Genomic DNA, 10,292 nt, shown 5'->3' on the forward strand with positions numbered 1-10,292 from the left:
GGTTCCAAGCGAGCCGTACCGATACTAAAATGTGACGTGTAAACACTGCAGATCACTGATTGGTCAGAGAAAATCGTCACTATACCAGCGCCATTGGGTTTGCGACACGAGACACCAAACCCGCTTAAATAGTCAGCCACAGCCACCGCAGTATCATTTGTTCCCACGACTTTTTTAAACGACTTGCTTTAAACAACTGTCGCACGCAACTGGAAAAAAGAAATGGCTGTATCGTGGTCAGTAGACGAGGTGCAGACGTTCCTCTCGTTGGTAGCCGAGGAGCGGCAGTAGAGGCAGCGCAACTATACCGATCAGTCTATAACCCCACCCACTTTGAAGAGGTACTAAACTGCAGTGTAAAAGCAAAACGAACCAAAGTAAAGCGAGTCAAGCCGAGTCGTAACACGCACTGGAAAAGTGCCTCATGTGTTGCTGTGAGATCTACCTTTCGAAAAGGGAACTCGCGGTGCGTCCCCTAGAGAGTGCTATGGGAAATGCCTCCGATGTGATCATGTCTGAATCATGAGTCTAAACAAGACAATGAACTTGACATTGGCAGGCGGCAGCCTAAGACACCACCACTGGTGCGTTTGTGAGTATAAAAGGGCACCTGTGAAATATGTCATCCTCTTTCTTGACTTGTTTGATCGTGTGTCTAAAACAAGACGATTATGGCTATCACTAGTGATAAGTCCTTTAAGAAGTGTGTGCATCCGTGTCAGCGTTTTCTGACACCTGATGACACACGATATGTGCAACATTTGCATGGGCGAGGAGTATGCACGCTCAGTCCGTGAAGGGGCTTTTTTCATGCATTGTGAGCACTTGAAGAAACTTCACTCTCGTCTGTCCCTTTTCTTTAGGGAATTGGGACAGCCATCTGTGCCTCACAGTTCAGGACCTGCTGCGGCTGAGGCGAGTAGGTGGAGTGCGCCGAGGAGTTTGAGAAAGGTATTAATATATTTCTCATTCATCTGCGGCTGACGAGAGCGAGCTGCCGGATTATGATCCACCAACGAGCACGCTCCTGGCTTAGAGCCAAAAACGAGCAGGACGAGGCTGATGAGATCGCCGATGCTTCTGAGCGCTCTCAGCCCGCCTGCTCCGCATATGACGAGTTACTGGAAGTCTAGCCACCGCTCTTTTGAGCTTCACCAGCATACGGTCGAGTTCCCGAGGAGGCTCGATGGAGCTGTTTTGGGCTCTCTGAGCCCCCTAAGCTATTGCTTAGGTCTGGAGCATTGTTAGGCTTCTCATTTTTAGTGGGCAGTGTTGTCAAGTCGTTAGGATCTCTTTGAGCCTCCTTGGCTACTGCTTTTATAGAAACTGCTCCTCAGTGCTCTGCTTGGGGCTGCATCGAGTTGTTAGGCGCACTACGTGGCTCCTTGATGGGAGCTTGACGGGGTAATAATGCTGAGTTGCTAGGCTCACTTGATCCTCCTTGGCCTTGGCTGCTCTTTTGATAAAGAGTTGCTAGGCCTTCTCTTTTCTAAGGGAATTATACAACCCTTTATGCAATTCCGAGTTGTAGGCTATAGGCTCTCTTTGAGCCTCCTTGAAGCTGCGCTGAGTATAGAACCTATTTAGGCCTACTCTCGTCATAGAGAGTCAGCATATTGAAGCCTTGGTTTTGTCTGAGCCAGAGTTAGACTGTAGCACTGAGTTGTAGGCTCTCCTTCCTGAGCCTCCTCTGGTGCATCTAGGTGTGAGTACTTTTAACTATTGTTTGTTCGCTCCCCTGAGCAGCCTGGGTCTAAGTTGTTCCTTGTTAGGCCTCCTCTCACTATAGAGAGTCGTTCTGTTAGAGGCCTCTGCTCCTCTGAGCTCCGCCCATTATTGTGTCAGGCGGCTAGCACTGTCATGTGGCTTCCTTCACAGGCGTAGGACATAGTGTATTCATCCTATGAGTTCAGCCATAGGCTAAGTGGTTAGGCTCTCTGTGAGCCTCCTTGCTACTGCGAGCATTGCTAGGCCTGCTCTTGCTACAGAGAGTTATCTTACTGAGGCCTCCGCTCCCCAGAGCTCCGCTATGATAGCAATTGCAAGTTGTAGGCTCTCTGTGAGTCTCTTTGCAAGATGTCCTGAGCATGGGGCATTGTTAGGTCCCCTATCGATTTAGAAAGTCGTTGTATTAGTCTAGCAGGAGAAATAGGTTCCCATGCACCCGTTTGGCATTTTTTTGTAAACTTGTTTTTTTGGCACCATAATGGTGTCTAGCTAAGAATCTTTGATGTTGCCGAGGTCAACTAATGTCCCATGGGGTTCGATTGCAAGCCATCTTGAAGTGATGTCAGCGCTAGGGGCGAAAAAGGCAGATTTGTGAACCACACAACAGACAAAGACAAATGAACCCACTTTTCACACCAGGACTCAAATGGAAAGGTTATTGACATGGTACAACCACTCTTTATTGGTGAAAAATAGGCAAATAACACATTTTAGGCTCATAACGATGTAACTTTTGTAATTTTGTTTTTGCAATAGTTTCCTGCATTTGTCCTGTTTGTCATATACCAAGGCGTCAAATCGTGCGGATTATTGAGGAGAGGTGTGCTATATCTTATATAAGCGATCGGGCGTACGATGTTCACCCAGCGGGTGAAAAATTGGGCAAAAGATCCCATAGACTTAACATTGCAAAGTATTTTGGCAAGTTATAGCTCTGAGCGAGGATTTCGTAGAAACATAAGTGCTTCCACATTTGAAGAGGCTGGCAGGCTCTGTAAGAACATACCTCACAATGTGGTGTAAGTTGTACCCCTGGGGGGCAGGAGCTGCCCAAAGTTGCTCCATATGCATACTATGGCAAAGGGACGGCCCATGAAACAGGGATTGCGCATACGTGTTTATCCTACTATGTAACTTGCATAGGAATTTTGTATTAAACATAACTGGATCACAGTGTCATAGAGACAGGGGGTGGTCTATCAGGATTACCATGAAGCCATCAAGCCACGCCTTAGCAACCATTTAGAGCACCCTATCAACTCGTTTCATAGACTTCCACTGAAAGAGGTCAAAGGGATATCTTTGGATAGAAGTGTCATAGAAACATGAGGATGGGCTCATTCGACTTGGGGCAGTAAACAGCCAATCACAAATCACCTTCAACACTTCCTAGCCATGCCCTAGAAACCATGGTCGAGCACCCCAGCAACCCAAACCCAAAGAGTGATATCTTCAAATCCAAATGTCATAGGGGGATTGCAGTTGGTTTATGTCATTCATATATATGTATATATATATATATACACTCACCTAATGGATTATTAGGAACACCTGTTCAATTTCTCATTAATGCAATTATCTAATCAACCAATCACATGGCGGTTGCTTCAATGCATTTAGGGGTGTGGTCCTGGTCAAGACAATCTCCTGAACTCCAAACTGAATGTCAGAATGGGAAAGAAAGGTGATTTAAGCAATTTTGAGCGTGGCATGGTTGTTGGTGCCAGACAGGCCGGTCTGAGTATTTCACAATCTGCTGAGTTACTGGGATTTTCATGCACAACCATTTCTAGGGTTTACAAAGAATGGTGTGAAAAGGGAAAAACATCCAGTATACGGCAGTGCTGTGGGCGAAAATGCCTTGTTGATTCTAGAGGTCAGAGGAGAATGGGCCGACTGATTCAAGCTGATAGAAGAGCAACTTTGACTGAAATAACCACTCGTTACAACCGAGGTATGCAGCAAAGCATTTGTGAAGCCACAACACGCACAACCTTGAGGCGGATGGGCTACAACAGCAGAAGACCCCACTGGGTACCACTCATCTCCACCACAAATAGGAAAAAGAAGCTACAATTTGCAAGAGCTCACCAAAATTGGACAGTTGAAGACTGGAAAAATGTTGCCTGGTCTGATGAGTCTCGATTTCTGTTGAGACATTCAGATGGTAGAGTCAGAATTTGGCGTAAACAGAATGGATCCATCATGCCTTGTTACCACTGTGCAGGCTGGTGGTGGTGGTGGTGGTGTAATGGTGTGGGGCAGGGGCGTCACTAGGATTTTCATTTTAGGGGGGCTAAGCCCCCAATGTGATTTTTAAAAAATATATAAAAAATGTAACACTTTAGTTTAGGATCTAAAGCTCACTATTAACCATTTTCATTACGATGCAAAGGCACGGTTTTATAATAACTGTGGTCCCAAATGTGAGGCAGGGCAAATACGGGGGTTCGGGGTCTCCCCGAGAAAATTTTGATTTCTCTGATCTACATATGTGTATTTTAAGATGTTCTGAAGGCCAAAAAACTTGGATAGTGGGCAGCTGATTATTTTTCTCTCCTCATCAGCATCACACTCTTTTTCTCTTTGTTTTTCTCTTGCCCTGTCTCTTCCCCTCCTAAAGCTGAGCTTTGACTGATATAGGCTTTTCATTTTTGTCTGTCAGTGAAGAAAGTAAACATAGGGTCAACTGATAGGTTGATTTTGCCTGAATCATTTTCTCAGACGCGTTTATTTACTGAAAGCTACTAAAGGTAATTAAGTTTATTAAATGCATTCACAATATGTAGGCTACACATTTATTATTGATCTTATGCCTAATACAGGGCCGTAGACAGGGCTTTATAATCACAGAGGTCCTAAATTTGAGGTTGGTAGGGGGTTCAAATTTTTTATTTCTCTGATATGTGCATTTCAAGACGTTTGAAGACCAAAAAAAAAGGATAAGAAATAGCTTTAAAACCATGTCAGTGGGCAGATTATTTTTTTGTCAGTACCTGCTGCTCTCTTCTCATCTCCATCACTCTTTCTTTTTTTACTAAAGGCTACAATTTGTATTATATTCTCATGTACACATTCATTATTAATCTTGTGCCTAACATGATGAAAACGGCTTTGTTAATGTTTCTTGTAAACTAATTATTACATTACATGAGTCACGTTAGGACTATTTTCAGCTCAAAATGGCGAAATTAGACACAACTATATTAGTTTGCCTGATTATTTTTTTGTCATTCGTTTAACATTTATGACATAAAAAAAGTAAAATATGAAATGTTAAGTTTAGCTACTTACATCTTATCTCGCACTTGACCGTACGCGAATTTCAGCAAAATTCGCGCTCAGCAGCGTCTGTGAACATAAAGCCCGCCTACTTTGATTTGATTGGTCATCTCAAATATTCTGACATTGACGAGCAGTGACAGACCAATGAGGCTCAGATAAACACACACATGAACACACACACAGTCACACACACACACACACACACCCTGTCCTCTGTTTCTGACGTGCTCTCTGCTCGGCGCCGCTGCGGATTGAAGATGAAGAACGCGCTGAATCTGATTATAACAAGACTGAAGCGAACACGAATTTGTGTAGCCTACATTAATCTCACATTTTTAGGGGGGCTAGGCAGAAGTTTAGGGGGGCTGAAGCCCCCCTAAAAAGGGCCTAGTGACGCCCCTGGTGTGGGGGATGTTTTCTTGGCACACTTTAAGCCCCTTAGTGCCAATTGGGCATCGTTTAAATGCCACCGCCTACCTGAGCATTGTTTTTGACCATGTCCATCCCTTTATGGCCACCATGTACCCATCCTCTGATGGCTACTTCCAGCAGAATAATGCACCATGTCACAAAGCTCGAATCATTTCAAATTGGTTTCTTGAACATGACAATGAGTTCACTGTACAAAAATGGCCCCCACAGTCACCAGATCTCAACCCAATAGAGCATCTTTGGGATGTGGTGGAACGGGAGCTTCGTGCCCTGGATGTGCATCCCACAAATCTCCATCAACTGCAAGATGCTATCCTATCAATATGGGCCAACATTTCTAAAGAATGCTTTCAGCACCTTGTTGAATCAATGCCACGTAGAATTAAGGAAGTTCTGAAGGCGAAAGGGGGTCAAACACAGTATTAGTATGGTGTTCCTAATAATCCTTTAGGTGAGTGTATATATATGAGGGAAGAACAAAACACACACATATACTTATCCACTCATATTTTGATGGTTTAATCAGACTTGTAGGATCATATGTTATATAATATAAAATTTAATTTGACCTCCTGAGGTTGGCAATCATTTGCTGAAGCTCTATTCATTGACAGGCCTTGTTTGTGGAAAGTGCTTTATAACGTTTATGCAATTATTTATTTACAAAAAACAACACTTTACTGAATAGGATTGCACTGATACACCAGGAAAAGGTTGACAACTGTCATCTAATGTTTATTACTGCTGGATTGATAAGAACGTTAGATGTCATCTAAAGAAGATGGATGGAAATGAACTAGTTGCTAAACCCTTACAGTATGTGTATATATCTCTTGCAATTGCATAGATTGTGCAACACTGGGGTATGTCTGTTATTTGTTTTGGCTTGATGTAAAGTCTTAAGATCATATGAGTAAGAATCAGTTTTGAGATAAGGAAGCCACCCACTGAGGTTGAGATTGAGTCAAGTGAACCCACTGGTCTTGGTATTTCATCATGGAAGAGGTACAACTTCATGAATGAGCTAATAGTTGGGGGTCCATCCATCCGGTCCCCCACCCTAATTGTCTCATCAGAGGAACAGTTCTGACTCAATCCCAGTGGAAACTGAAAAAGACATGACGGAATGCAATGGGAACAGAGAAATCCTGGGCCTCCGTCAGAAAAGATTGCAGAAAAAAAGTCTAAAAATGCCTTATTTAGAACGAACAATTGACATACATTTAAATGAATTAATTTCAATTAACAATGAAAGTTCATTTTAAATTGATTTAATGTATTCAGTAAGTATAGTGCTCAAAATACTATTTTAAATTAAGAATATTAATCATTAAATTTAAAGTAGGCTACGTAATAACTTTTATTTTGTAAACATTTTTATATTGATGGTGTCAGAGATACATTCTTAACATCCCAGGTCATTATTGTCGTCTGGGTTTTGTTGTGTTTCCTTTGAGTCCATAACATCCCGGTTTGTGATGCAGATATTGACTTCAACAAGCAATGACCTCGACTGAGAAGCATGGATTTACGCTTTAAAAGAGGGAACGCCGCTATAATGCCAAATGACCTTTCTATGCTCGTTGACCTTCTGAGTGACGATAATGAACACACTGTTGAATTGGATTTGTAAGTGGCTCTCTGTGCTGAGTGATAAGGGAGACTGAGGAGCTTAACCACCATCCCCAATGATGTGGTTTTCCTCTGGTGGTTACAATCCTTTTAAATAGACTGAGCTCTTCAAAGTACTCTTGAATCATAACTGAAACCATGATAACTCAGAGAAATGTCCATGTATCCAGAAAAGTTGGGAGATTTTGTAAAATACAATAAAATCAAGAGTCTGTGTTTTGTTGATTCTCTGTAACTTTTATTTAACTGACAAAAGTACAAAGAAAACAATTCCAATGTTTTCACTGGCCAAATTAATTGTATTTTGTAAATATAAACAGTTTGATTTTGATGGCTGCAACACACTCCAAAAAAGTTGGGACAGAGCCAAAATAAATGTGAAAAGACTCTAGAATATCGTAGTTAAACTGTTGAAACAGTCCACAATTAGCAGGTGAACTGGTAATAGGTGAGGGGATCGTGTTTGGGTATAAAAGGTACAGTAAAACTTGGTACAGTATGTCTCACAAAGATGAGAGATGACTGGAGATTTACAGAGAAGTTAAAAATCCCACAACTGGTAAGACGTTTGATAAGTTGTGTGCCAAGTTAGACTGGAATGTTTTAAAGGGTAATTATTCTGTATTATTATTGTTCATCAGGACATTGTTCTTTTTATTATAAATACAAGACTGTATACAAAATGAATATACTATATAAACTAGCTATATTTATTCTGGGATCTAGAACTATACAAATTCATTTCAGTTAATTAACTAATTGAATAATTGACTAACTGCTCCAAACTGCCAAATTGAACACATTGCCAAATAGCAGTCCTTCAACTAAAACTCCAGAAAGAAACAGCTGAGCTCATTTTAACAAGCAGATGGCAGTATGACGTTGAGCTGGTTTGGAAGGAAGATAAAGCCAGTGCACACTTCACTCTAGAGACGGGCTTAAGCAGACTAGAGAAACATGATCGCAGAAAAGCCATGCATTAAAGCCAATTTAAAATGGACAAACAGCCGATTATGTTTCTGTAACGTTAAGTGACTGTATAACTTTTTGTATAACATTATAGAACTGTTAGACAGTTATTCCATTACATTTATTCCATTTAATTTTTTTTAATCTTTCAGGCATCCTGCAGGTCTATATGCCCAAGATCATAAAATTACTACACTAGAAGAAGAGGTTCTATATAAAACCTTAAAGGGTTCTTTCAGGCACCTCATACCATAGAACCTTTTATGGGTTCCCATCATGGGATCATTTTATAGATTTGGTTTTATTTAATACATTTTGTTTTAATTAGTTTAATTGTAATTCAATTTTATGAATTAAATAGTTCGTAAACATACTTTATCACTAGACAAAAAATTGAAATAACCTGTTAAACAAGTATTATGCAATCATTTAAGACATTTCTCCTCTTTAAAATTGAGTCAAGAACCCTAGGGTTTTATATAGACCTCCACTGAACCTTTACTTCCAAAAGTGTATCTGTAGGAAAATGAATGAGTAAATAAATAAACAAAAGACAATAAAATCCCACGGAATGATTGAAGTAACTGACACTGTTGCTGGTTGTACTTCATTTGATTTATTTCATTATTAGCGATCATTGTATTATAAAGCCCTTTTTGTCACAGCTGCTCTTCATGTTACAACCCTCAACCCATAACTTTAAAAATATAAAACGGATTTAAAATAGACGTATATGACAACTATGTATACCAGGGAAATTATGTTTAAAGCATAAATGTTTAAAACTTGACAGGGACAATCACAAAAGGATTTTGTCCCAGCAAAGGCTGTAAAAGAAAAAAAAAAAGTTACACTGAGGGTTTGAAATCTCATTTCGGCACAACATACAGTATATAGATCACATAAAAATCACTAAAATCATTCAGAATAAAACAAAACATAAAATGTCTAATTACACAATGATTGTTCCCACAATGAGTGCTTCACAGTCAAAGTAAACTCAAACAGTACAGTAAATCTTCCAGTGGAACCCAGTTATTTATATGATTTTTTTTTCTCTAAAGCCATTGAATGCTGTATGTCAGTTCATGTGATTAACACTTGTTTGCTCCATCTGAATAGTTGACATAATTTTCTGTAGTACAGACAAATGTGTGCAATGTAATAACAATAATGACAAATAGTGTTTCCTAGTATTGAAAATGATACTTAATTTAAAAACAATTCACTTGGCTTGCACATTCAGGCACTTCCACATCTACGCATCACTTCCTTACCCAATCGACATAGCTAAGATCTTTGGTTCCTGCGATTGGTGGCACATTTCTTAAACACACAGATTAATTGTGCAGATTAAGGTATTGCACTTTGGTTTGTCAGAGGCAGGGGCGGTTCTAGGCCCTTTTTAGGGAGGCTTCAGCCAACCTATCTATCTGAATGATAGGGTCAGTGGTGCTTCCTCTAGAAAGTTGATCATTTCCACGTGTTAAGTCTTGTCAGTTTAAACATTCAAGTGATTTTAAGCCATTCTAGCGCAAGATGCTGCAAAACAGAAATCGGTGCGGTACCAAATTGAGTTATCTTTTGCATCTTCTTGAGCAAATACACACAACATTAAGTCAAAATGCCCATTTTGACGAGTATCCACATAAACATAGTCTTAAGTAAACGTAAACAATTAAGAAATAACTTAAACTGAACATCATATGCAAAGTTGAATATGAGTCGTGTGCAACTGTCTGCTGAATGTGAGATTAACAGTTTCTATGCCAAAGCCACATCTGTTATAAATACTGCAATAACTTAAACTGCTGAATGTGTGTGTGGCATGGTGTGTTATTTATTATTTATTCGATTTTTTATTTCATTTAGATTTATTTGATCAGATTATGCACCCAAAGGATTGCATTTCAATTTCGTTGTACTTGTACAAATGACAATAAAGACATTTATTCATTCAAAATATCGGATGTGTCAATATAAGGTGGCATCATTAGGCGTTAAAGTGAAAGCAGAATCTTTGATAATCTGTTTTTCTTTTGTTGTTCGATTAACATTATTAAAACAGAAGGTCTCGCTGCTCTCAACTAAATCACTTCTGTATATTTACTTCATACAGTAATACAGTTTTCACAAGTAGGCCTACTGTAAATGGTTTCATTTGTATCTTTGTTTATTTGTTAATTGTTTATTCTGTCTTATTTTATTATTGACTGTTTACTTGTCTTTAATGTTTGAACTTTATA

Source organism: Rhinichthys klamathensis, unplaced genomic scaffold, assembly GCF_029890125.1.
Source record: "Rhinichthys klamathensis goyatoka isolate OS25496 unplaced genomic scaffold, OSU_Roscu_1.1 h1tg000191l_1, whole genome shotgun sequence".
NCBI classification, from domain to species: domain Eukaryota; kingdom Metazoa; phylum Chordata; class Actinopteri; order Cypriniformes; family Leuciscidae; genus Rhinichthys; species Rhinichthys klamathensis.